This window comes from Mastigoproctus giganteus, chromosome 3 (assembly GCF_048544385.1).
Source record: "Mastigoproctus giganteus isolate SK-2022 chromosome 3, ASM4854438v1, whole genome shotgun sequence".
In the NCBI taxonomy this organism is placed as follows: domain Eukaryota; kingdom Metazoa; phylum Arthropoda; class Arachnida; order Uropygi; family Thelyphonidae; genus Mastigoproctus; species Mastigoproctus giganteus.
In genome coordinates, this window is record NC_143577.1 from 176316571 (window position 1) to 176344156 (window position 27586).

The window sequence follows — 27586 nt, forward strand, 5'->3', positions numbered from 1 at the left end:
CACTTACTTTAATCCATGTACCTTTTGCTTCTTTTCATGTATTATTAAAACGATTTCTCACTTACGGTCTCTTTTCTTTATGGTGCTTCTGTGTACAACACCGCTTCAGGAAAGCATTTCCGACCCCACATTGCTATATGATTTCGAGTTGTCAGGATGTACCCTACCCCTCTTAGAAGTTCTGAAACGTTTAACTGAAACACCCTGTATAGCTGAAAGTAACAGCTGATGCAATATTACGTCATCACCTATTCATGTCAATCTCATCTGATGCAATCTGTAAGAAATATTGCCATATACTTAAGTTATTCGGACGACGATTACAATTTTAAGGGGTGATGCACTTTCTTTGAACACCAGTGTATATATATACATGCGGACATGTGTTTTTGTAAAGGGCGGCACCTAGAACATCTGTTCAACTCCGCCTCGTATCTCTGTGAAGAACAGTATCACTACAATTGGGCCAGATGTGTGTGACGTAGGTTTGTGTGTTCTGTTGTTATGTCTGGTCACTTGGCTACCCAGAAGCATCAATCACCTGGACAGATGATTCTGGGTACTCGTCCACACCACGGGAAGGTGGGCCAGTCCCAGTAATGGGACTGGCCCACCTTCCGTACTGTCTGAAAAGAGACTCTGACCCACATGATGTTGCCAGCAGGTAGGTCAGGATCCTCTGGGGGCCCATTCCAGAGGGGCAGACAAAAAAAAAAAAACCACCCGTGGTGTTGTTAATGGGAAAAAAAAAATAATAAAAAAATAATAATAATAAATAAATGAATAAAACAAAATACAAAAAGAAAAGAAAAGAAAAAAAGAAAAGAAATGAAAAATATATATAAAAAAATAAAAATAATAAATAAATAAATAAAAAATAAATAAAAAAAATAAAAAAGAAAAAAAAATAATAATAATAATAAAAAAAAAAAATATATATATATAATAAAAGTAAGTGTGGAGTCGCTGACTCCAAACAGAATGCAAGGTGGAGCAGGAGAGGAAAAAAAAAAAAAAAAACATCATTGTCTAATCCACTTCAGGCCCAATGCCAGGGGTGTTGACCACTCTATATGGTCTCCTACTTCGAGAAAAGACTTCCATAGCAAAGTTGTGAAGAGCAAATAAACGTTCAGGGGTTTGGAGTAACTTGTCTAATTGATTTTCTGATATTGGGATGGTGGTCACTAAATCTTGCCTCAAGTCTTCGTACAGAATACAGTCAAAAAGGAGGTGCCTCCAGTTTTCCTTGGCTCCACAGTAGCACAGGTCAGCCGTGCAGAGGTCTAGTTGGTGCAGTTTTTCATTAAGAGAGCCATGTCCAGTAACTAGGAAGGAAGTCTCCATGGTGAGGGAAAGCCAGAATTGGACCAAATTAGAGGATGTAAAGGTTACATCAGGAAGGAATCTTCTAGTAACCACTCCAACCTGGGATGTATCCCATCGGGTCTGCCAGATGTTTACTAACTCGTTGTAGCATCTGGCTTTCTCAGCTTTTGGGTCAGTGTCAAGATCAAGCTCGATGTCAAGGAACTTAGTGGGGATGCTGTTTTTGATTCTAAATATTAGTCCTCTGTAAGCAGCATACAAATCCAGAGGAAGAGTTCCAGCTATGACTTGGATGGCTGCTGTAGAAACTGTTCTGCAAACTCTCAGGGTAGCCAGTAGCATTGTACGTCGGATGGAACTCAATCTGTTTCTCATCTTGACCAAGCCAACTCGATGAAACCAGGCACCGGCTGCATATGTGACAATTGGAAGGAAGACTGCTTTATAGTACAGACGAAGTGTCCTCTTGGAAAGGCCCCAGTCATTCCTGGAGATACGAATAATGGAGCCAGAGAGCTTCTTGACTTTTGATCTGAGATGGGCGAGGTGTGGCAGGAAGCTCAGTTTGTGATCAATTACCACTCCAAGAATGGTAGCTTCAGTAACTATGAGTAGCCGGATTCCAGAGATTTTAACCTGTGGTGGACGCCTAGCTTGTGCTTAAAGAGCATCATTTTGGTTTTACTTGGGTTAATGCAGAGTTTGTTCAATGCTGCCCAAGAGGAGAGATCAGACAGGACCAGATTGGCATTATGTTCAATGGCACTCCTAGATTTTCCAGACACAATGATGGTAAGGTCATCGGCAAAGTCAACAACTTTGGTGTTCTCAAAAGAACGGGAGAGCCAATTCTGAAGAACCATATTCCACACCACAGGCCCCAAAACCGACCCCTGGGGGAATCCCCGAGAGACAGGCCTGAGGACATGTTGATACTTAGATTTTAGGATAACAGTTCTTTCAGAGAAGTAGGTAAGGAAAAGTTTATATAATTGATGGGAACAGGAGGCAGACCGGAGGCGCTCCAAAGCGCTGTCCCACCAGACAGTGTCAAACGTTCCCTCAAAATCGACAAAGATTGCCAATTCAAACTTAGCTTCGGAGTTTTCGATATGTAATACCAGGTCAAAAAGGGCCTCTTCAGAGGAGCGTCCTGGTGTGAAGCCATATTGATGTGGAGAGATTAGATTTTTCGCCTGGAAAAGCGCCGAGACTCTTAGGGCCATAAGACGCTCGAGAATTTTCCCGAGATTTGCCAAGAGTGCAATGAGACGGAAGGAGCGAGGATCTGAAGGTGGCTTGTGTGGTTTCTTTATCAGTCGCAGAAGAGCAGTTCTCCAGTCCTTGGGAAAGATACCTCCCTGGAGGCATTTATTGTACAACAGGAGGAGGTATAGCGGCCTTAGTTTAAACAGACGAAAGATGAAGGTATACTCTATCTGGTCTAGGCCAGGGCATTTGTTTGGGTTTATTTTCTGTAACACTGCATTCAGCTCTTCCAGGGTGAAAGGATCCGTTGTGCTTTCTGATACAGGGTGTTTCAAAAATGATGATTAATAATTTAAAGGTGAAAAGTACAAACTAAAATAAGCAAAAAAAGTCCCAGTGAACATCGGGCCGCAAATGAACTGTTTTCGAGATAATGCACATTTTCTGTTAAGATCCGCCACTGACTATGGACGCACTAGTTTAGCAAAAAGCTGTGAATCCTTTGCTAAGGGCGGTTTTATTAAACAAGATAATACAGTTTAAATTTTTGGTTTTAACATCACAGGATTTTACAGATGTTACAAAAGGCGTTCAAAATGCTGTCCTTGAATCCGTACGCAGCTTTGTAGTCTTCTCTGCATTGAGTTGTGAATCCTCTCAGGAATTCCTGGGTCATTTCTGATTTGCTGAAAGGCTCCTTCAACCGTGCTAATGTCAGAAGTGTACACCAAGCTTTTTACAAGACCCCAGATACAAAAATCCATAGGATTTAAGTCTGGTGATCTGGGAGGCCACATTACTGACCCACCTCTACCTATCCACCGTTGACCATATTACCTTCTAGTCAGATACCGAGTCACAACTCGAGCAAAATGTGCCGGTGCACCATCATGCATGAAATGTTCTGGCGTTGCTCAAGGGGAACATTATCATCATCAAGGAGGTCAGGAAGAACATTCTGCAGGAACTGAAGGTACAGCTCTCCTGTTAGCCTGTTTGGCAGAAAGTGTGGTCCAATTAGACGGTCTCCTAGTAGTCCTGCCCAGACATGCAACGAGAAATGTTGCTGATATCGTGACTCGTGAATTGCATGAGGATTTTCGTCGGATGAAACGTGACAGTTATGAAAATTAAAAATACCATCACGAGTAAATCCAGCTTCGTCAGTGAAAAAAACGTTGTTTAAAAATTGGGGGTTCACAACACACTGTTGTCGCATCCATTGGCAGATGTTCACTCTGGGAGGGTAGTCTGTATTGCTGAGACACGTTGGATATGGTAGGGGTACAGTAATTGGCGATGTAAAATTCGTCACACACTGCTATGGCTCAGTACACGCTCTTGCAGAGCAACCCTCCTTGTCGAAATTCCTGGATTTTTTTTTTTTATTCTTTCTAAAACCCTTTCCTCAACATCAGGTGTTATGCTTCTGGGCCTACTTGCTCGAACTCCATGTGCGAAGCGCCCATGTTTTCTAAGGCGTTGATGTACCCTGATGAATCTGCCTTCGGCGGGGAAATGCTTTTTGGTACAAAGGTGCAGCCTCGAATGCACTGACGTCGGCTTTACCATACATGAAGTGCATGTCCGCATATTCTTCGTTGCTGTAACCTCTTTCCATGTTGACTATCCTTTGACAAGTACTGGTATGCCTGTTACGTCTCAGAGCATTGAGAGAGGGGAAAGGGAGAGAATGAGCATAACCTAACCTAAACAAACAAGTCGGTGGTGGATCCCAAGTCTGTACAGTTCACCTTGTCAGTGGTGGATCCCAACTAGATATGTGCAAATCTCGAAAACGATTCACTTAAGGATCCATATTTACTAGGCTTTTTTTGCATATTGTAGTCTGTACAGTTCGCCTTTAAATTATTGACCATCACTTTTGAAACACCCTGTATTTTGTGATCTCCATTGTTGGACACAGTTCCATTGTCTACCAATAATCATTTGTGATCTCCATTGTTGGACACAGTTCCATTGTCTACCAATAATCATTTGTGATCTCCAAACCTAAATAAACCTAGCCTAACCTAAACAAACAAGTCAGTGGTGGATCCCAAGTCTGTACAGTTCACCTTGTCAGTGGTGGATCCCAACTAGATATGTGCAAATCTCGAAAACGATTTACTTAAGGATCCATATTTACTAGGCTTTTTTTTGTATATTGTAGTCTGTACAGTTCGCCTTTAAATTATTGACCATCACTTTTGAAACACCCTGTATTTTGTGATCTCCATTGTTGGACACAGTTCCATTGTCTACCAATAATCATTTGTGATCTCTATTGTTGGGTACTTCTGACGTTGCCCTCAATTATAAATTGTTAGTGATGTACGTTGCTAGTGATCTTTCCAATCTCTGACAGTTCTGTCGGGGATGACAGAAAGCAGTCCCTCATGGTTAATGATCATTTAGAATTTATCGCTAGCAGCGCTGTGATGTTAATGGAATTCAGCAGCGATAAAAATTAAAAACACTTTTAACAATATTGTGATAATTACTCCTTTATCTATTCAGAAACTAAAAAAGTCGCTTATCGCAGCTTTTGGTTTATCATGGATGAAGGTTCCCACCCTTTTCTCTTTCCCCAGTTCGCGATAAAGATCCCTCACTTCCTTCTCTAATCAAACGTTGTTTCTAACCCCCCTCCACCTCGCGAAGAACTCAATTGGACCCACGATAAAAATTATCACGGAGTAGGTGAGAGAGAGGATGGAGAGAAGAGGGAAGATAGCGTTGCTCTCGTTACTCAAGACGTCCCTTATCACGGCAATGGTGAGCCGCTCCATACCGAGATGGAAAAAACAGATATGGGGACTGTAGTAAAAAAATATCTTTATTTCTCGTTTGGTTTTCAAATCTCTCCCGCTTTGACTTTTGAAGTTTGTTTCGTTTTCTGGCTCGGAGCCACACGACACAACGGAGCCGACGTTTTCGCATTGATGGTGACAAACACCGCTCTAGCCGTGACGTCATGATGGGTAGCCTTAGCCTTCATCGTGATTTTCTCCTTGGAGTTTCTTCGGTGCTCCAAATATCGACGTGTTTTAAAGGCTGGGGATACGTTCTACAACTAGAACACACAAGGAGAAATATCGGAGTACCGAGAACAAAACTGCACACACAACAACAACGGTTCACAGTTCGACTACTTCAACTAGCTGGAGTCTAGAAACTAGCCTTAAGGTCTTTGACCGATATCGGAATCGGGTCTTCCACTCAAGTGAGTGCGAATATTGGATGCACATTCCACAGTCGGCTGTCACCAATCTTTTTTTTTTTATTTTTTTATTTATTACATACAAAGCAGGGCAACACCCCCTTTAATATTGCATGATTGCAACTCAATCAGAAAACAACGTAAACAAGTGCAAAATAAGTGAAACGAGTAAAATTAAAAAATAAAATATACTTAGGGAGGAAAAAACCTTAAAAAGCCCGCAACAATACCCTCCTATCGGGGACCCTTTAGAAGGTCCATTAGTCAGAAAGAGGGCTGTGTTTGTGTGCGTGTGGTGATATATCTCGGAGCATCCTACGAGTGTTCTCGATGAACATCGAGCATCTCACAGAAAAATGTTCCCATTGCTTGGGAAAACTGATGACAGTACGAGCATTGACGTCATTGTGGGTGATAAGTAATGGGAAACTATCCCACTGTCTTTAGCGATCGAAAGCAAGACACAAAAGGAAAGACGAAACGATAATGGTTGTTAAGCCCATCTATCTCTCTGCCATTGCAAATAGCGGGCTTACTTTTATCAGATATTTGTACTGCTAGCATCAAAAACAGATTGTGGGTTAGGCTTAACGAAATTACAACGCAGTTAATTTCTCTTGTTGTTGTTGTTGGGGTTTAGGAGCATCAGCAACTAAGGCCATATTGCTCTATGTTTATTATCTGTAACTTACGTGAGTTCTGAGGTCGATTTTCTGTTTGCTGGATGAAAAACCAGAGTTTCCGAGAGAAAAGAACCCTGTTATCCTCGCCTGAGACCGATTAACTCAACCACGCTGTAAAAAAAGGCCCATAAAAATGCCACAGGTCATCGATGGAACTCGAGCTCAGGTCTTTTCCATCCAATTTGGGGAGGACTGCGATCCTACCAATCCACGAAGACTGTTACTTTCTGGGTCATCCTAACCATTGTCATAAATTAATAAAAAAAAAATGCTGAACTATCGAGAGAAGTGTCAAGTACATTGTCCCTTGATAAAGGGCCCGTTACATCACTCGTTTGGAAATTTCAGGGTTCGAATCCCGTCAGTAATGTACACTTTCGTTTTCCCAGACGGTTTAAATTATTAACTCAGATGTTTTGAAATTTTCCGACGCATTAAACGTATTGTCGACAGTTTATTAGAAATACCTTAAACCACCCCCCTTCCGCTGTCCTTCAACCGCGGATATCGAACACATCGCTATCCGCCAGTGTCGCGTGTCTACGGCTGTGTACAGGCTGGCAGTGGGCATCTCCAGCAGTCGTTTGCAGTATATTTGCGACACTAAAATGGGCGAGCGATTTGACCTAACCGATTCCGATCATGAAATGATAATTCGGAACTTGAGGGCGGGTGCCGCATCACCGCAACGGCGGTCATGAAGACGCGTTCAGGCACAAATGGTATCGAGGATATATACCGGGACTGACAGACAACTGAGACAATGAGTAGGATTGAGTAACCCGAGTTTGTTTCTAATACAGAAAATATGGCCACCCATCCATCTATCTTGTTTATGGAGCGAAGAGTTGATTTATGAGGATCGAAATAAACGTAAAATTGATATTTGGGACCGTGGAAAGCTAACTGATTGCATCTTCTGTTGAGCTGGGACAAATGTCCAAACAACCTTAGTGATTACGTTGAAAAGTACTATAACCATGTTTGCAATAACAGTTTTACTGCAATCAGTTTGAAAAATATACCGGTGGACATCAGAGACACATCAATACGCGAGACATTGGACCTTGTCCTGTTCAGACTACAGAAAGAGAAAGAATTGCTTCCAGTGGGCCATGGATCACTGTAAAACTGGACAAATCCTGGTTCCAATTGTATCAAGCAGGTTTCCTCCATAGAAGCTTAGTCTACAGGACATTTCGAACTAGCGAAGAGAGAAATCCGTGTGAAGCCACGACCCACATTTATTAGAAACATATCAGGCCACCCCTGGAAATGGTACGGTGCAGAGCATGTTGGAAGATAACGGGCCAATGTTGGATGGTTGCGTTAACTTCAGTATCGTCGCAGACCAGATTTTTTTCTCCACAATGTCCTCTTCCCAGCCCATGAGAGCTATTTCAGGAAGGTGATGAGTTGCCATCGAAAATGCATCCCAGGAGTTCCTTCTCTCTGCAGGAGAGAGAGAGATTGTCTGTTCTTCTGCTTTGCTTCATGATATGCTTCATACAGAGCCCGTCCTTGGTGGGGGGTGCAAAGTGGGTGCGATGCAGTCGGGCCCTAGATTGAAAAGATCCCCAAATCCCAACAAAAGGGGGAGGGGTCAATGCAGGTGAGTAGAACCCGACCAATTGGTCCTCTTCCCCAATATTAATTCGCGTACCAGGACGCCCTTAAATCTAGGACCGGCCCTTTTCTCATGGACTTTACCTCTGTATAACCGTACACAGCTATTCGGGATCAATTTATTTTTTCACCGAAGTACAAAACCCAAAACAGCTTTATATTTAAAAAAAAATAAATAAAATAAGAATTTAAACTCTAGATAAAAACTACGTTATTAAATCCACAGATTTATAAGCACTGTACTAACACGAACCATGAAATCTATTGAACGCACGTTACTGACACAGTCCCCTTCCTCTCCCCCCCCCACCTTTTCCCATGCATCTGCGCTACGATATAATTACCTTTACAGTATTATGCCGCGCATTCAACTAAGTCCAAGCCCCGCCCACAACTGCCAGTTCACGAGCACGCGCCCCAGCGACCAAAAGTGTATCGTGCTGTTCGTGTGTGTGTATGTGTGTGTCGCGCGGGAGCGTGCCAGACGCTATCGCGGTCTGTTGCAGTAAGTCGTATTCTCTCTCTCTCTCTCTTTTCCCCCTCTACGATCGCACACCAAACGCCACAAGAGTGTCGTGTCGTCGTCCGTGTGTGTTTGTTCGTTTGTACATACCAGAGGATACTCAACAAAGCTCTTATCTGCAGGTAAAGGTAGCCTAACGTGGGTGGTGGAGTCCAAAGGTCTCCTGCGAAGTGCATGGTTGCTGGCAGCCGGTGGAAGTACCGTGCATAGGACTCTTTCTCTGCCAGCGTTCGTTTGCTCGCTTGTTGTTCCAAGTGGCGTTCCGGCGCCGTAGCGCGTGCACTACCAAGATGTGATTAGAGTTCTCTCCCCCCCTTCGCAGAAGCTTTGGACCTAATTTTGTTATTAAGGACCAGGAGAGAGTTACCCAACTATCTCACACTGGGCAGGGTAAGTTGTCTTTAGTGGGAGTTCGCAACTTCTCTAATGTAGTAGGGATTGGGGTGGGGGAGGCTTCGATAAGGGATGGAAATAACATCGATTATTTCAAGTGCGTCTTCCCGGTTAGATGGATTGATATCTGTATAGATTCAGAGCGGTTACAAAAACTATGGGAGAAACAGAAACCACACATTGGACAGACATGTGATGCCAACAGACGCTAATGGAAATAAAGTAAGACGGCGGGGGGTGGGGGGATTGGATAAATGAACGGATGCATTGACATATGTAGGATAATTCTTAAGATACTACGTAATTAACACCTGTTCATTGTTATTATAAATATATAAACACGTACGTTGCGATGCTTCGAGTCTTTATTCTTCATCAGGGATTTTTTTGCAAATTAAATTAAATTGTTAATTGTAAATGAGTCTAGCGTTTCGATTATAAATGTCTAGAATATATATATCATTTCAATATAGTAACGCGTTAATTATTCGGCATGTTTTTAATACAACTAACGTTTAAATTTGGAGAAACCAGCGCTTTTTTGAGACATCTGTAAAAACCTGTGAAATATCACAGGTTTTTGCATATTTGAGTATACGAAAACCTGGAGCTGTTTATAAAAGAGCAATACTAAATGTGATAATCTAATAATAGCGCGTGTATTTGAGTTGAACATGGCTCGAGCCCACATGACTGATAAATAGGATAATGTTCTTGTAGTCTATATCTTGTGAACTCCTGTGAACCTTCGAAATTATCAAACAGGTTCCGTATAAAAAGAAATAAGTGCTATCCTGGGATAGTGTTGCCATTGGTCGACCTTGAACTTACCTTCAACGTCTCCTGACGTTGTTGGCATAACCCTGAATTTGACATCTTTATAGTACACGTTGATATTATAAAAATAGGGGCAGGAGGGGGGCATTTGTGTGCAATTTCATACAGAATATCTGTTTCGATACAACTTTCAAGTTGAACAGGGAAAATTCATCCATGTGCAAATCATCCATCATCAACTAAACTCCAAATTTACTAACCTAACTTATTTTTTCTCTCTATTTTAGTTCCCAAAACAAACTTCACACACATATATATGAATATAATCATTAACCATATTTAGCAGTCATGCGAACTTGATGTGGAGCTACGAATATTAACTCACTTTACCCGTATCTATTACTCAATAAGAAAGAAATTTTAATAAATTACCTGAAATTGAGTATGGACCAAGAACATTTGCCTTTTCTTACTATTATTTCAATAGAGTATAAGATCGCAGAGCTTTTGAATTAAGATGACATCAAATAAAAGCCAGAAATGTATCGTTATTGATGTTTAATGGGCTCAAGGAACTGTCTGTCCTGTGAAATTGGTTATAAATCTTAAGTATAATTTTTATTGAAATATGAAGATAGTTTGATAAAATTTAATTCATGATAATGTGTGTGGTTAAAAAAAATTAATAAGTTCGTTCATATTTCTTTTGTTTTAAATCTAGTTTTAAATGCCAACACTTGAGTTAAGGAAGAGTTGAGCTTCTACAAAAACTGACACTAAATAGCGATACTAATAGTAACATAGTACAAGGAAGCCAAAGTCCTTTGCGGCACTGGCACAAAAGAAAATAAAAACAAGTAGATAAGAAAATACAAATGATATTCTTCCTTCCTCACAAGATCCGGTTGACCTTTGAATTTATTCAAACTGTCAGCCTCAACTACTTGTGAACGAAACCTGTTCCAGCAATGAACTGTTGGCTAAAAGAAAACTTCTTACAATCTAATCTAAACCTCTTTCTCTGTAATTTGAATATATGTCCCCTAGTTCTGGAATTCTATATAACAGTGAGAATTCCACCTTCATTCATTTTACAAACCCCTCTCAGAGCCTTAAACTTCAATCAGGTCACTTCTGAGGTGCCTGATTGCCAAGTTCTGTAGTTCAACATCAAAGTCTTTCCTCGTATGGTCATCCTTTTGCCGATCTCACCATGCGAGTTACCAGTCTTTGGACCAAAAGCCCAATGTCTTCTTTCAGATGAGGTTTCCATACCTGAAGTCTTCCAAATATGGTCTTGCAATTGCCTTATACAGTGGGATTATGGCCTCCTTATCTCTACAGGATAACGTTCGATAGGATACCATGGGCTTTCCTGGCTGCCTGCTTATACTGCTCAGAAAACTTCATATCTGCCCATATCGTAACTTCCAGAGACCTGTATTGTTTTTAATTCAGACCTTGCATTTTGCCGCATTAAAACATAATTACCACTTTTCTGAGCATTTTTGAAGTCAATTCAAGTCGCCCTGCTTGGACTGATCATTAACGATTTTACGCCTTCTCTCCCTTCATCGATGTCGTGTATGAATTCAGAAACAACGGTGCTCCAAGAACCAACCGCACTGAAGAAAATCCATTAATCACAACCTTCTGCCCTGTAGCCACTCAGAAATCCATCTGAGAATCTTTTTAGCAATCTCTACATCCAGCTCACGAGTAAAAAGAGCTTACTAAGTTAGTTAAATATGGTTTTTTCCTTAACCAGACTATATTGTGTGTCCTTCAGAATGTCATATATTTCTAAAATGTCCTTCGATTGTACTCTTAATGATTGCCTCTAAGATTTTCCCTACACTGAAGTCAGCTTAACAGGTTTGTACTTGCCGGCTTCACTCTTAGAACCACTTTATGTATTGGCGATAAGTTGGCACTTCTCCAAGCCAAAGGAATCTCTCCGGAATCCAAAGATGTCCTCATAATTGAACTCAATGGTTCAATACACTCCTTGGCGGACTACCTCAAAATTACTGGGAACATGTCATCGACTCTGGGAGCCTCACTTGCCTTTATGCTGGAAAGTTTTTCTAATTAATCGAAATAACTAATTTCATATGGCTCAGCCTCACTTGCACAGTCTCTTCTCAGCATGAAGAGTCTTTCGTTGGTAAAGATTATATTTATAGGACTGTAGTCACTTGATTTACCTATCCCATGTTGGGAAGATCCATAACTAATGCCCATGACTAATGTCACATGATGCTTATAATCTGCTCACCTCTTTCCCAACCCCAACTTCATAATTTATCCATAAAGAAGAGTCCCACAAACAAGTAGAATGAGAGATAGTTGTACCAACCCAACTGTTCAGAAATACAGATGTATAATCTTGGATGTTTTCTTATAGGTGTTTCTGTAAATGGCAAATCTTTCAGAAGTGTTAGTAATTCTCAAAAGACTTTCCTCTCGGCTTTCTCAAGTCTTTGGATAAAGGACTTGAGTCCATTAACGAAGACATAAATACGCACCATATTTTAAGAATAAAGTTAAATAAAATTTCCTTTAAATTCTCAAATCTCGAAATAAAAAATGTTCTTCGCATCCCTCAAATAAATACTCCAAAATCGTCAAGTTTCAGCAATTTTATAATACATCTTGATCCAGGTGAAGTTCTATTTCATGTCACCCGAAGATATAAATTAAAAGATCTGCATCTTAATATTTTGCTACGTGTCCTTTTAAATTAAAAATGGAAAAGTCTCTTTTTTTTTTTTTTTTTCCTGTCTGAAGACGAGTTTAATGTAAAACTCGCGCACCAAAATGTTACCATTTCTTCTTTGCACATAGTAATGCTTTAAGAACTATTCATCTGTTCCATTTGTGACTTTCCATCCTTGCAAATGCACACACGCCTCACTCAAAGCAGATACCAATATCAGTTTGGAATTTTTCTCTCTGTATATATTCTTCCGCATTGAATGCGAAATTGCTTGGCAGGGCTCATAAAAAATCTCATAAAAAAGTAATTTCGAAGGATAATGCATTGGCGCCCAGAATCCGAATGTCAATTTTATTTTTCTATATTTTGAAAAAGAAAAGAAAAAAAGACGAGTTTTCTCGGATTTATAGTGTTTCTCTGATGTGTTATACCGGCGAATTTGCAAACATCTACTAAGCAAAACTGAGAAATTCTTACTTTAATTCGTAATGTTGAAGTTTTTGATAAACAAAACTTTCCAAATAAAAAGTAATGTTGATAATCTTTAAGAAAAATGGTGTAATTTCTTTTTAAATACTTTACTTTACATTTCGGAATTGATTCTTCGCAGATGGAAATAAGTTTCCGCAAGGTTGGTTATTCCGATCCTTTTCTTCTCTTAATTTTCCACTTTGTGTGACCAGCATCCACTGCAATGCACTTGAACCTTGGACCGCGTGACTTCATTAATATTTAAATTGCAGATATCGTGTGGAACTACGTCCATAATTCGTTGTCTTCTTTTCTACTCTTGGCTCGAAATGTATACGAAGTTTTGAATAATCTGCGGGTACATCCCATATCCGAACTAAAGCTTCATCGATCCCTTCTCCTCCTCCCCCTCCTCCCCATCTACAGATCTCATCCGCCATCTCTTTTTCCGTTTGCATTTCTGAAGATTTTCCAACCAACAATACGACATACGAAAGGACGAGGCAAAGCACGCGCCCAGTGTATCAGTATCCCGGTTTATTGGTGGTACCGGAATGCATTTTGATGATAATTTTGTTCTGTGGATGGAATGCCTCAAGGTTTATTCCAGAGAAAGTTCTTTCTTATTTTTCTATGTGGAACTAGTTTTGAAACGTTTTTTTTTTTTTTGCTTTTGCAAGCTGCTTCTAGCAGAAAATACAAACTCTTCATATGCTAAAGAGGAAAAAAAAAAGTTATAATATCGCAATATTTTATAAGGGAATTGCGTTAGTACTTTGGAAGATGTAACCACGATTTAGAGCTTGTCCCAGAAGTTCTCTACTGTTGTTAATTTTTGAAATAAATGTATGGAAAGAATATTCATCACTAATCATCAAAATTTTATTACTGTTATTAAATTTACAATAGATAATCCTGAAGAGAATCTTTAGATTATATTTTCATATCTTCACAGAAAAAAAACGAGACACTTTTAGAACTTTAATTATACGTGCTCAAAAGAGGGGAACAAACAAAAAAGGGAATACATTTGAATACAAAGGAAAATAACCAAATGTTCGTAATTTTTGAAACAAAACAATCTAATCTTTATCCGATTCCTTAAAGTCGCGCATCTGCTACAACATGCAAATGGTCAGACCAATTCCCAGTCACAGCTGGGGCCATTTGGAGGATTCTTGAAGTGGAAAGTAATGAGGAGAGGGGTGGGTTGTGGGGGAGGAGCAGTTCGCAGTCAAGCCGAAGTCATTTGCATATTTAATCAAAAATATACAATATGTATAAATGTACAGTATATCTATTTAAGGCGAATTCTAGAGTTCAGGAGGACTGGGTGCCAACTAGATTTCCCAAACGTCAGCCTAAAAGAGTATAGTAGAATTAATGTAGAAGAAAAGAACAGAAAGGAAGGTCTCTCCAATCCCAGTTGTTTACAATGGGAGGAAAGGCTGTGTTAGTCTTTTGGGACTTTTTTAGGCCCATGGTCTAGGTCCATTGTTTCCTTTCTAAGGATAGGCCCTATATCTAGTTTTGACATATTCAATCTTGCTATCAGAATTCTAGTTTTGACTGCTGTTGTAATCATAAATGTGTTTTTTTAATTATAAGAACTGAAGTATTTCAAATAATCCATGTGATGGTTGAACATCGCTGTTGGATAGCTTAACTGGTAAAAAAAATGATCATCGATGTACAGTATATCAAATATTAACAAGGTACGTCACTGACCAAAATTCTGAAAAGCAAGGGATCCAATGAAGATCCTAGGGGGAACACCGGTTATCAGAGAGAAAGACTTGGCGATTTACCATTGTAACTTGATAAATGCGATTGTTAAGGTCAGTATTCAGCTTGATAAGGATGACTGAACCCGTACCAGAAATATTTGAAAATTTTTTCAATGGAAAAGAAGCATCTAGTTAGCTGTTTTCGAATCGATGTGTTGAAATTTTTGTGGACTGGCATTATAACTGCAAATTTGGATATATACTGCTTTCTTTTAAAGTTGAATGCTTTGTGTAAGACAATATGTTGCTGTTGTAGGATTTTAGGAGCATCCAAATTATACGGTCTGTAAATTGGGTGTGTTCTGTGGTCGATTTTCTATTTACTGGACGAGAAACTCGAGTTTCCGGGAGAAAAAACCATGCTATCTTCGCCTGAGACCGACTAACTCAACCACATTGTGAAAAAAGCCCATAAAAATCCCTCACGTCATCGATGGAATTCGAACTCAGGTCTTTTCCACCTAGTGTGGGGAGGCCGGTGATTCGACAAACTGACTGTGCTATCCATGACGGCTTAAGACAACATAAATTAATGTCCATGTAATTAAATAAAATCCCATATCTTTACATCTTCACTGCGGGGGTACGAGAGACCTCTTTTAAAACACTGCATTTACTTATGGGCGTGGCAAAAACGGAATACATTTTGAGATAGCTTAGATTGCCCTCTTGAAATTCCACTCGCGCACTTCATTAAAGAGACTTTCAATTCCTTTTTCTTCGCACTCTGTATGAATCAAAAGAAACTATTTCCTATTCTAACCGTGCGTATTTCTGAAGGGAAGTTGTTCTTTACGAATTTTATGAGAAGCGGAGGTGGGTCAGCTAATTCTTAGGAAAAGGGTGGAGTTCATACGAATGCCAAACACACGAATTCCCCCTTCTACCCTTCGATTTTCAGTTACTGAGATGTATGTAAATACATTTAGGTCAAGGCGTTTTTCCTGGAGTTGGATTTGAAGGAAACAAGAAAATTGTTAAAAATGTTTTTTTCCCCTTTCATAAATGAGAGTTACATTTCGGATGTCAAAACAAACGTGTACAGACTTGGTTGAGTTCAGAATAGCGTGTGAGAAAGCGAACATAATATATAAAAAAAGTAAGTTTATTATTTTCTTGGAAATTAAGAAAAAAATTCTTAACAGTTCGGTTAATTTGTTTTATGGCACTATCCAATTATGTAACATTTATTTGATTTTGCCACGAGGAGGGGACTACTCCAGACAGCCACATAAATATTGAGGATAATTGCCTTTGTTAGAGAGAAAAATGTTCTTTCCATTTCGACTAACAAGCAAGCCAAGAAAAGTGCAGACACTTTTCTAAACATGTACTTAGTTTTTAAAATAATCTGAAATAAGGGGATGGGGCATGTAAGAAAAATCAATGTCATGCATATTTTACCTCTTTCCTTTTTTTTCTTCCCCTTCCTGTACGATATTTTATCGCGGAAGGAAAAATATCCGTGTAGAACTTTTTTGCAGAACAGTTCTCGCATTTTCTTTTTAAAGAACTTTTTTCTGGTAATGAACAAAAACATACAAGGAAGTAGATAAAATTCTAGTTAATACATAATATAATCTAGAAGAAAACGCTTTTAGATTGGAGAATTATTTAGCGTGAAGTGTCTAATAATTTCTGGCGATAATTCTGGTTTTTCATCCCAAAATATACTCGCTTCCTATTTCTCCAATTATTAATTATTATTTTTTTGTCGTGGTTCCTTCAGTATGTGGGGGAGGGGATAGTGAATGTCTCATTTAATTATTAGAAAGCATCTAGAAACTTATTAGGTCCCTACACGACGCATGCAATTCGTTTTAAACTGATCCCACGTACGAAGTTGGCACAATAAGATGGAGGAATTCACTTAAGGTCTGCAAAGAGTTAATGACTTTAGTTTATCGATTGCATCGCTCATGCTGAAAATGCTGGCAAACAACATTCGGAAGTCTTACAGGCGCCTATCTTTCTCTTGCACCCCCTTAAATGTCTTTTCCCCCATCCTCTATTACTCACTGCTGCAATTGACCGGAAGACAACGGAAACCTCACTGGATGTGGATGCACCCACTTTTAAGCGATTATCCAAACAAGCTGACGCTTTAACTACAACAGTAATCGGACACGAACTCGAGGTCAGCGGCGAAATAGAAAATAAACAGTACTATATCAATATTGTATTAATTCTCCTACCATGCTGGAACTCGTACCATTGTCTTACGTAAAATAATCAATTCATTTGGTGGGGAGAAGGTTAGATCGTTCTGTTACATTTTAAGCAGTTCTTTGGTACGTGAACAGGGATCTATAAAGCATTTAGGGAGAGATGCTGTTAGATACCATTAAAACTTCAACGTCGAATTCCATTAAACTTCCTCTAAAAATATGCAAATTACCTCACTCCTTCATCTAATGACTGTGTGCAGGGAGCTTCCCCTTTGTGCTAAATATTATTTGAAACTATCAGATCCATTTTTGATTTCCTCTCCACCGGTGCCATCTTTCGCTCCTGAAATAAACTCGGATTATTCGTAACTTTCCCATATGTAAAGCATGCTTTTGTCTCAAAGGTTGATCTTCCACCCTCAGGGCATAGAGATGACGCAGCCTTGCTGTGCATACATTATAGGGTCATTAGACTGGTTTTGTAACTGTGCCAGCAAAACGGTCTCCGAAACTGTTGTGCTTAAAAACCCTTTGTTCTTGGGGCAGTCCTTCACATCTTGTTGGTTTTTTGAATGCCAAAGTTAACTCGCTTTTTTTATTCTTTTTTTTTATCGCGTTGCTTAATGCAATTCTAAACAGTTATCTGGAATTATGTCGCTTGAACTTCTCTTGGTCTGATTTCAATGAAATTTAAAAATCTTGAGAAATCGTTCTAATAGAGCGAAATATAAAATTTCATTAAAATCCATCCACAGAGAATCGAGTTGGGAGAATACAGTCAGCATTCTTCTTCTTCCACGGTTATTACATTCAGACTGATGGATGGATGAAGAAATAATAATTATTACATTTCTGTTGGTTCGATGTTAATGAAATTTGGGATGGTTGGACAGATCTTTCTAAAACGGGTCCAAATATAAAATTTCATGAAGATCCACCCACCAGGAGTCGAATTGTTATATTAAAAGCTAAACTGGAAGTTTATATTAAGTTTTAACTGGAAATAGTTATAATGGTAGCAAAAGCCAAGGAATTGTTATATGTTGCAACAGCAGTTCTTAAAGTTAAATCCTGCTTCCTAACCAAAATGCTGGAATTTGCTGTCAACACCACAGAGGACTACTATTTCAGTTGTTAAAATTGAGAGAAAATCTGCACATTTCCGTGGCCGCCTGCGACCGAAGACGTGCTTCTCAAAAGTGAAACCCAGAAGAATTATTATTCGATGTTTATGATAGTGAAATCGAAAATGGAAAAACTCCAAAAAGAAAACTATGATGTCTGCTTTTAGAGCCAGAAACGGAACGATCTTACATAAAAGGAGCTTTGAGGGGGAGTTTGCTATTTACTCCAAGAGCGGATGCATCTGATGTCCTCTTGTTGATGAAATACTGCTTAAGGAACTTTGATGTTGACTCTTAACGGCGTACGTCGACATTCGCGGACGGAAGCCAATAAAAAGAGTGAAGAACTACATCAGTGCACCCCTACTTTGCAATTCAACTCGGTTCTTTCTTATCCCCCACGTTCTGACGGCGCCATGTACCCCCTCCATCCTACTTTCTACTATGAGAAGCATTTTATGCGTCTTATGAAACCGTCGGGGGAACGCAATTTCATCCAAGATGGCGAAAATAAGAAAAGTTATTAAGGAAGTGAAATGGCCAACCACCAGGAGAGACTGAATAAGGAGGTTGATATGTGGAGTATTTAGAAGGCACGAGGGTACTAGGAATGATGTTACTTTCCTCTTCGCCCTCTTCCTGGATTTAGCATTCAGACACGCTGGAGTCTTGAACTGTTGCGACATTTTCACATGTGGCAGCAAATATTAAGAAAAAAAAAGTTAAACGGTTTTCAGTGACACCCCTGGTCGCCATGGACACTTTGCGTAGATGGAAACTTACCTATATACGCCTAGTGCTTTTCATTTTATTGTACCTACGAGTACTATTACAGTTTAGCCCTCAACACGTGATATATGAAAGGGGCTTTAAAGATCTGCACAATTTCGGGATATTCACCAATCTGTAGCTGTGGTTAATTATTCCCACTAAAAAATACAGGTTCAGTGTGCAATTATGCGGATGTTTTTTCAACTTTTAGGTTGATGGATTGGTTTAGAGAGACAGATAGGAAGAAGTAATACAACTTCTTCTAATGCAGAGAAAAATCAGTGAAAGTATTTATTAAGATAGAATACCACAACAGAAATTAATTAAGCAACTTTCATCAGATGCTGTGAAACTGCACTCACTGGCTAAAAAATTAAACCCTTTTGAAAATGGCATCAACAGATAATTAAACGTATGGTATGCAAACGTAAGTTGTCGCATGGTATCAGATAAATATTGTACGCCTTCTTGGGACGTCTTAGTCTATCTGGTTATGGGGATGACGGGTGATTTTTTCCGATTTTCAGAATAGTGTTATTGTTGGAGCACATTTAGCAGGAGCCACAAGATTTTAAAACGAAGTGAGTGTCAAAATAGACTGTCCAGTGCGCAGAAAATTACTTAAAAAATTCAATTTGGGCAAAGAAAGACCCATTTCCAACCGCACTGCAAAAAAATCGAAATATTCAACTGGAATGGTGCCACCAACTCCAAGACTACATTATGGAACAACGGAAGAAGGTCCTGTGGTCTGACGAATCTGATTTATGCTTTCTTGCACCAATGGTAGGGTGAAACTGTGGCGTGAACCTTTGAAGCCATGCACACAGATTGTCTCGAATCCACCACTCACACTATTCACTCATACTGTTAGAATACTGTTTCTGTCGTATCGGACTAACCCCATCCTGCAATTCTTCATTTTTATTTGGATTGTGATGGATTCTTTCAAGACCACAACGCCTGAATGGCTCTAGAAATATTAACAAGATTTCTAACATCTATTTTACCCGCCTAGTTTTCCAGATCTGAATCCAATTGGGAATATCTGGGATATGTTGGAAAGCAGTTCGGCTTCGCAGTTCTCTACCGACCACAATATAACAGCTAACAAATATCCTGATGGAAGAATGGTCAAATATGCAGCTGGACTCCCTCAGACATCTAGTGAAATCCATGCCATGACGGGTACGGTTTGTAATTTGGGCAAGAGGTAGGTGGTACAGTTGGTATAACCACCATTCTCCCCCAAACCCGATGGAAAAGATCTGAATTCGAATCTCGTCAATGACACGAGGACTTTTTACAGGCCTTTTTCATAACGCGGCTGAGTTGGTCGGTCTCAGGCAAAGGTAGCATGGTTTTTGCTTCCTTAAACTCGGATTTTTCGTTGAGCAAATAGAAAATCGACCATAAAATACACGCAATTTATTGATATAATATACCGCGTAATATGACCTGAGATTTTTAATTAAAAGTTGAAATACAACACGAATATTCTAGATATTGAATAAAGATTTAGATTTTTTTAGCTGGCGAGTGTATTTTTAATACATTAAAATCTGATTTATAAATATGAATTCGCGTGCCAAATTACTTTTAACTGTTTGAGAGTGGCTATTAATTGTACCCAAACAATTTGAAAAAGGATGTAATTTATTTTTCAATAAGTAGAATTTGGATATCACTTTTCAAACAACAAAAAAGCCAACTTGAATATCTCTTCAATTATATTACTGAAAAAAATAAAATAAATAAAATAATTGCTGAAAATGCCGTTTCAATTTGGTCCCTTCGCTTCGTGAATAAGCAGCGCGTGCGTGACACAAAACGTGGTCGTTTAATCAGAGTTTTTCCCCCCATCTCTTTTGTTCCATTCCATGCCTTGACTGTTCCTTCTGCACCCATCACACACGTGTCGCGAGCACCGAGGAAACTGGCTGTTTCATTTTGATTTTAAATTAAGGCTGCACCTTCTCCTGTTTCCCCCCTAAAGGATTTTCCACCGAGTTGTGTAATCCAATGCGTATGTTAGCACAGTCTGTAATTATTTGCAGCAAGTGAATTTTAAGCTCGGTTTTCAAAAGGATGGTAATTAACTCATTTCTTTCCTTTTATTTAGAAAGATCCCCCATCTTCGCAGCTGCAGCAAAAATGAATTGATTGAAATGGAGCGCTATAATTTACTAAAGAAAAAAAAAATGAAATAAAATATCAAAAATTTTAACACGATATACGATGGACTACATTATTATGGACTACATAATAATAAAATAAATAAGTAGTAGTTATTATATAATTGATGACTGTGATACAAGCAAAAGGTTTTATTTGGTCTCCACACGAGCAGAATTATGGATTAATAAATTAGAATTTCTGTATCAGACAAATGGAGCAGGTATTTTAACGACGTATTTCAATATGATAAATTACCCTCGCTGGTCAACTCCTTCTGGAGTCAACTCACACGCCTGGCCTTTAGGAAAGGCTATAAATAATTACCCAGAATGAGCCAGAAGTTAGGATACACTTTTAAGTTCTCAAGAAAATTATAGAAACATCGTAAAAACTTTTATTATTTAAAAAACCCAAGCAGTTTTTATGGTCTCGAAAAAAGGGTATGTTCTACCCTCGAGGGATTAATGTGCAGGCCATTTTGCATGAGGTCTTTTCATCCAATTTCATCCAAGATGTCGCTTGTACAAGGTGAGTACGAGCGACATCTTGTACTCACCTTGTACTTCTTCTTCACCACGATCTGAAACGTTTTTCAGTTCACGTGTCCCGATTATTGTGTTCTAATCAGATGAAAAAAGTTACAGGAATTACACCCCACAAGTTTAGCTGTTTTTAAAACCAAGCATTGTAGATGACGATGTAATCTGGTACAGTTATCTGTCTATTAGAGTTCTTTGTACGTCATTAAGTGATTCAACTTAACACTAATTGCCAAGCGCATGACTAAAGTGACATTAATGAGTACTTTTAAAGAACATTATTGCTGTAAGTGTCAGCAAAGTTCTGTCCATTCTCTAAATATATTAACCGGAAAATAACACCGAAAAATTCTGGAATGCGTAACAGCTGATAGTTCTTTTATAAAGTAAACAAACATCCAAAACACTAATGAAGGCTGGTTGTTGCCACACGCAGATGGGTGTCGATTATTATTAATTTAAGAAGAAAAGCAACCAATCTTTACTATAAAGACAAAACGTGGTTGTCTCCAAGAGTATGAACACTGAACATAGGCTGTTCATTGCTTAGTAACCAATCGGTTGCTTAATGGAAGAAAAGTCGGTCTAACCAGGACAATTTTAATACTTTTTTTGTCTACTGGACAAGCGAACGACTTAAAAAAACACGCTAAAAACTGTATGTGTACAGTTGAATTAGAAGTGGACAAACTGTTTGGGAAGAAAAAAAAATGATCAGTCTTGTCCATCCTTGCCATTGCATCATAATATTGTGTGTGTGTGTCATAACTCGATAGATTTGTTTTTCGGCCTCACGCACTCTTTCTAAATGTATTGCTCCGAGTTCCATTGATTAAATGCAGCTGGCTGTTAGACGTTGGCGTTTTGGTGAGGCAGCGTGATCCTTAATGAAAGCACGCGCAATCTCCCGATGCTCTTCCAATATCTCTTGTGCTTTCGACTTGCTTAACATCTCACCATGTGACGCAGAGGGAGCTGCTCGAGGAGAACCGTCTTTTTCCCCTATTTGATTACCGTGCTAAAAACACACACACAAAGTACACTTTGGCTTTGCTTCTTGAACCAGGAATACATTTCGTAAGGATGAAATAAATCAGATTAACGCTACCACATTCTTTATAACGTGGGATTTGTAATTATTCCCAGACAGAATTTCTTCTGTGTTCGTGTATAAATAATAGAAGCAATCATTACGAAACATGCGCAGCAATGCATTTATTCCAGCCTTACATAGCAGATTATGGTTAGGATCCCTATAAATCACACAGAAAATTCCTCTCCATTCCGCTGGTCCTCAGGTTGCTAAACCCTAAATTAGCAAATGTACCCGAATCTCAAGCCACTGCATCCCAAAACAAGCAAATATAGTTCTCCTGCGCAACCGGAACAAAACACAAAAACAAGGCAAATCTGCATCTTTGAATTGAAGAGGTTCCAACCAATGGACAGGCTCTTCTCCAACTCTGCACTTCAACTAATTAAACACAGAATAGACTGTCCCAAATTTGTCGTTAGAAAATCGTACAGAAACTAAATATCAGATTCAAAACAGCGAAGACTTGATCACTCCGACTCCTGTCAGAAATTCCCAGAATATCTTTTCAATTTTGAGTTCAATTGATGTATGAGAGTTTGCATTTTGACATGTACTGCGCAGGCGTACACATCTAAATACGAACAACTCTTTGCAGCTGAAAAATAAGACGAAACAATCAATTCTGAAACTGTGTATAGGATCCAAAGTGTCTTATGTTTGACACCCATCACGGACTTGGTATAACAGGATAAACTCGCATCATCCTGCCTTCCTGAAAACTGTTCGATAGCTAATCAAATAAACAGCAGAGAATGGACGCAGGAGGAGGTAGTGGTAGGATTTTTTTTCGTAGTCGTGTTTCGCAGTATGGATTTTGGAGAGAGCTGCCACATTGTTAACTTCGTTCATGGTAATTACGGTAAGAACAAAACTGTCTTTACCTGTCAAGTGTACATTAATTGGATTTCAGAGAGAAGCGACACGATGCTTTTAATCCAGAACATGATGGCTTTGCGCCATCATTCACATAACTGGCTTATTAGAAGATTTAAATGGAGAAAAAGAGAAGACAATAACCAACAAAGGCATTATGTGTATAGAGTTTCTTTGTTTTGTTTTGTTTTTTCTTCAAGAGAATGGTTCTTTGGGACTAATCTATTTCCGGCCATTTATAAAGCTTTTACAGTTGTTCAGATAAAGGGCTAGCTAACGTTAGTTTACTCTTTGGTATCGATAAGAAGCAATGATCTACCTGTATAATTCGACACAAGTACAGTCAATATGTAAAATGCTGAAGAAGGCGGATAAACCAGTTCTAAATAACGAGGTATTGATTTGCCTCATTAATGTCCAGCTTGATTCCAACGTCTGGTTTTTAATATTGAAACGTACTAAAAGTTTGCCATACATTTTTCATAAAGCTGTAGATAAAGAAAAGAGATAACAAGCGCCCTAAATCGATATAAGTCGCACAGATGTTTTAAGTTTACTAATGGGAATTATTTTGCTGGATGAAAAACTTAGCTATCCTCTCCTGTGATCTCCTGAAAAAATACCCATAAAAAATCGTGTCATTGTCAGGATTCGTACTCGGGAATTCTACATTCGCTGTGGTGGGAGGACGATGAAAATTGTATTTCAATTGCAGTAGTCCTTAAAATGGCAAACAGCTATAGATAGATCATAATCGAAAAGAACGACTTCTCTATGAAAATTTCTGTAGTTTTAGGGACAACGTCTAGCTCCCTTAGGAACAGAAGAGAGCTAGCATTGGCCAGTTTAGCATAAGAAATATTCAACAAAATAACAGTTCAATTATGCCAATAAACACAGTATGCATAAAATTTGATACTGGCTCTTTAATAGAACCAAGCAACAGAATTCTCTATTTCAGCTTCGCTAATGAGAACAGTGTTTACAATTCGCGGATCGAAGTCGTATTCCAAGAACAAACAGACCATGTAGTCACACATCTGCAATATACAATATTGATCCATGGTGCATACAGAAAGCTTATGTCTCTAAAAAGAGAGGGGAATAAAGCTTTGAGAAAATTCCAGAAAGTATATTTCCCAGTTGTGGTGTTAACCTGTAACTTCCAAACTGAGTTCTAAAGTAATGCTGAAATGTCCATTTTCTCAAGTTTAGACTCCAGCGTTTTCGTTTTGGGCGTATTCTATGAATAGAAGCGGTCTTCTCCCTCATCAGACAGTAGGAAGACAAGCCAGTTTTAAACAAACATTTGGAACACTGACATGTATCGAAGGATTATGTAAACAAGCTACATGTGCATCGCACAAAGCTGTGTTGTTTGAGCAGGGATTAATAATGGAGCTTGGAATGTCTTTAGTCGATATGCAAATAACTGAAACCAAACTCGAAACAATTTTTGATGCTAGAGATCTCAATTTTCTCATTTCGCTGTATTGCCTCTAGATTCTTCTTGCCTGATTAGCTTTTGGTGAAGTAGTGTGGCCTTCAATTTTCGAAAGGATCTGCTTGCTTGTTGAAAAAATATTAAGGGTTTTATAAACCTCAGCTTTAGCGAATTCTAAAGCTACATTTATATCTGGAAACCGACAAAATTTTTTCCAACAAGTCACTTCTACCAGCTTACCACTTATATTTTCTACAGTTGTTAAACATGTTTCGTGGCATAAACTTAACAGGCATCTTCCTTAAGATTCTCTTATGTTTGCTGATTTTAATGGAACACTCACCTTCCTCATTACGTCGAGTAGCAAAGAGTTTTGAATGCCGATTTATTTTCTCCCTGGCTTCTTTTGTACTTAAATTTCCCCGCAGAGAATTCTTCCAGATATCTCATCGCTTATTTGAGTTTTCCATCTCTGTTGAAGTCAGTGTCACTTTCTTTGGGAAATCTCTCAGTTGGATTGCTTTACAGGGCGAACCTAGTGGGCCATTTACGTAAGTGCAGGGGGGTACAGCGCGTGCAACGATCTATTATGCGTACGCGTGTCAAGACTTTTCTAAGAAAAGTGCGCGCTAGTAATTTTTTATGGTTGCATACTGTATTTTCGACAAAGTAACCCCTTCCCCCTGTTTCTAAGTAGAGAGGGCGGTCGGTCAATATCCATCTAGTAGACAAAGAACGCTTAAAAAAGACGGTGGTATCAGAACACATGAATAAAATAGTTTATACTACAAAATGGAGGGACAGAATATGAAACTGGAAATGTCAGGTTCAAACAACTTAGGAATCCGACAAAATTATTTCATAGTAGGTGGCGCTGACGATAGTACTAAAACAACTCCCTGTAGAATAATCGACTGATTCTTCTAATGTTCATAAAGGCGGAACAGCGCAAGCGCAAAATGGTTTCCCAAGAGATGTGCGTTAACCTAACAATTTTATGGTGTCAGTGTTTCAACCGCTTCGTTTTCCTTATTTTTTGTGGCCCAGTTTTCAAATATTCTGAATCCATTTTGACTATGACAATATCTACTGTAAGATGCGCATTCAAAAGTACCATTTTCATAAAACGAAAGACCGTTTTAAATTTGATATAAAACCCATTAACTATCTAATCCAAGTGTCGCCATTAAGTGCAAATATGTTGGTTCTTCTAACGAGTCACGTACTGGCAGCTATACAAAGAAACCATAAAATGTGTTCCGTGAAACTTGACATAGAATAGAACACGCGCTCTCGATGTTACTATGATGATAGCCATCGCGTGATGCGAGCTTAAAAAAAAATAGGAAGAAAGAAAGAAAAAGAAAACCCTCCTTCAACGGACAATGCGTTCTATCCGTTTTACGACCACTAACAGTTTATTACCTTCCCTCTTCTCTGTTTCCTTCCACCATTTACCGTATGCTGATAAGAAAAAATGCCCACAAGAGCAGAATAACAATTTTTGCTTCCTTTATGGAACTGGAACGGTTCTTCTCGTTTATCGGAGTTGCATCTGTTTGTAGATCTCATGCGCGATTCGAATCTGCTTTGGTACAAGGAGTGGAGGATTTGTTACTGAAGAATGGCTAATGCAAACTGTAATAGGTGCCAGTAATGTTATGACCGGATCGAAATTTTAAATTAGACTCTGGTCGCTTGCCTTTAATCTATTAGAGGGACGAGGGGATATTTTGCTATGCCAAAATCGCTTAGTTGGGTAATACACGGAAAGTAACTTATTTTTTTTATGGTGAACGAAAACCGAAGTCATGCCATGCGAAAATTGTAGCGAATATTTTAATAAATATAGCGTGAATGAATAAAGTATTCAAACAGGGAAGTTTTTTATTATTTAGATAATATTAATAGCGGACACAATACAATTTTCTTGTTAATCCTTTCACTGTTCCAGTGAGAATTCACTAGGTAGATGAAAGTGTCACCAGGAGGGGCTGATAAGAAGACCAAGTAGCGTATGTGGTCGATTTTCTATTGTCAATTATCTGTTTGTTGGACGAAAAACCCAAGTTTCCGGGAGAAAAAATTATGCTACCTTCTCCTGAGACCGATTAACTCGGCCGCGTTTTGAAAATGGTCCACAAATTCCTCTTGTCATCGATGGGACTCGAATCCAGGTCTTTCCCCCTGGTGTGGGGAAGACGGCAATTCTACTAACTGTGCTACCCATGAGGGAGCAGAAGCAGCGTAGAAATTTCAAATTATTTTTTTGTGGGTGTATGCATTGAAAAATATTGGATATAACTTGGGACTGTCACCAAGGTGATTTACACCTGAGGAGTGAGGTTGTTATGTCTGTAAACTGATTGTGTTCCAAGGCTGCTTGTGTGTTTGTGAGATAAAATTTTGGGGAAAAATCCTACACCACTGCATTAGACTAGTAATTCAACCTCGCTTGAAAATGTCGCGATAAATTACTGGAAGAACCGACAAGATTCAAATGTGAACTTGGAATGGAAATTTTCCAATTATTTCAAAAAAGAAATGAGAAATTCTTGTATATTCTCTCTATTTTGTTAATTCTTCTAATGTATGTAGCATCCCCCAGAAAAAAAATATACAGACGATTTATATTATTAACTCATTTATTAAA

At 38.9% G+C, this 27586-nt stretch overlaps 1 protein-coding gene across 2 annotated transcripts in view; it reads left to right on the forward strand.

The window, feature by feature from the left end:
• Positions 1-8492: 8492 nt before the first annotated feature.
• The window catches only part of LOC150088430 (pleckstrin homology domain-containing family H member 1-like), a 227776-nt gene continuing 208682 nt past the window's right edge, over positions 8493-27586 (forward strand). For both annotated transcript variants that reach the window (XM_090369506.1, XM_090369507.1), the window contains exon 1: positions 8493-8983. The gene's annotated coding sequence lies outside the window, so the exon portion shown is untranslated. The remainder of the gene's footprint in view (positions 8984-27586) is intronic.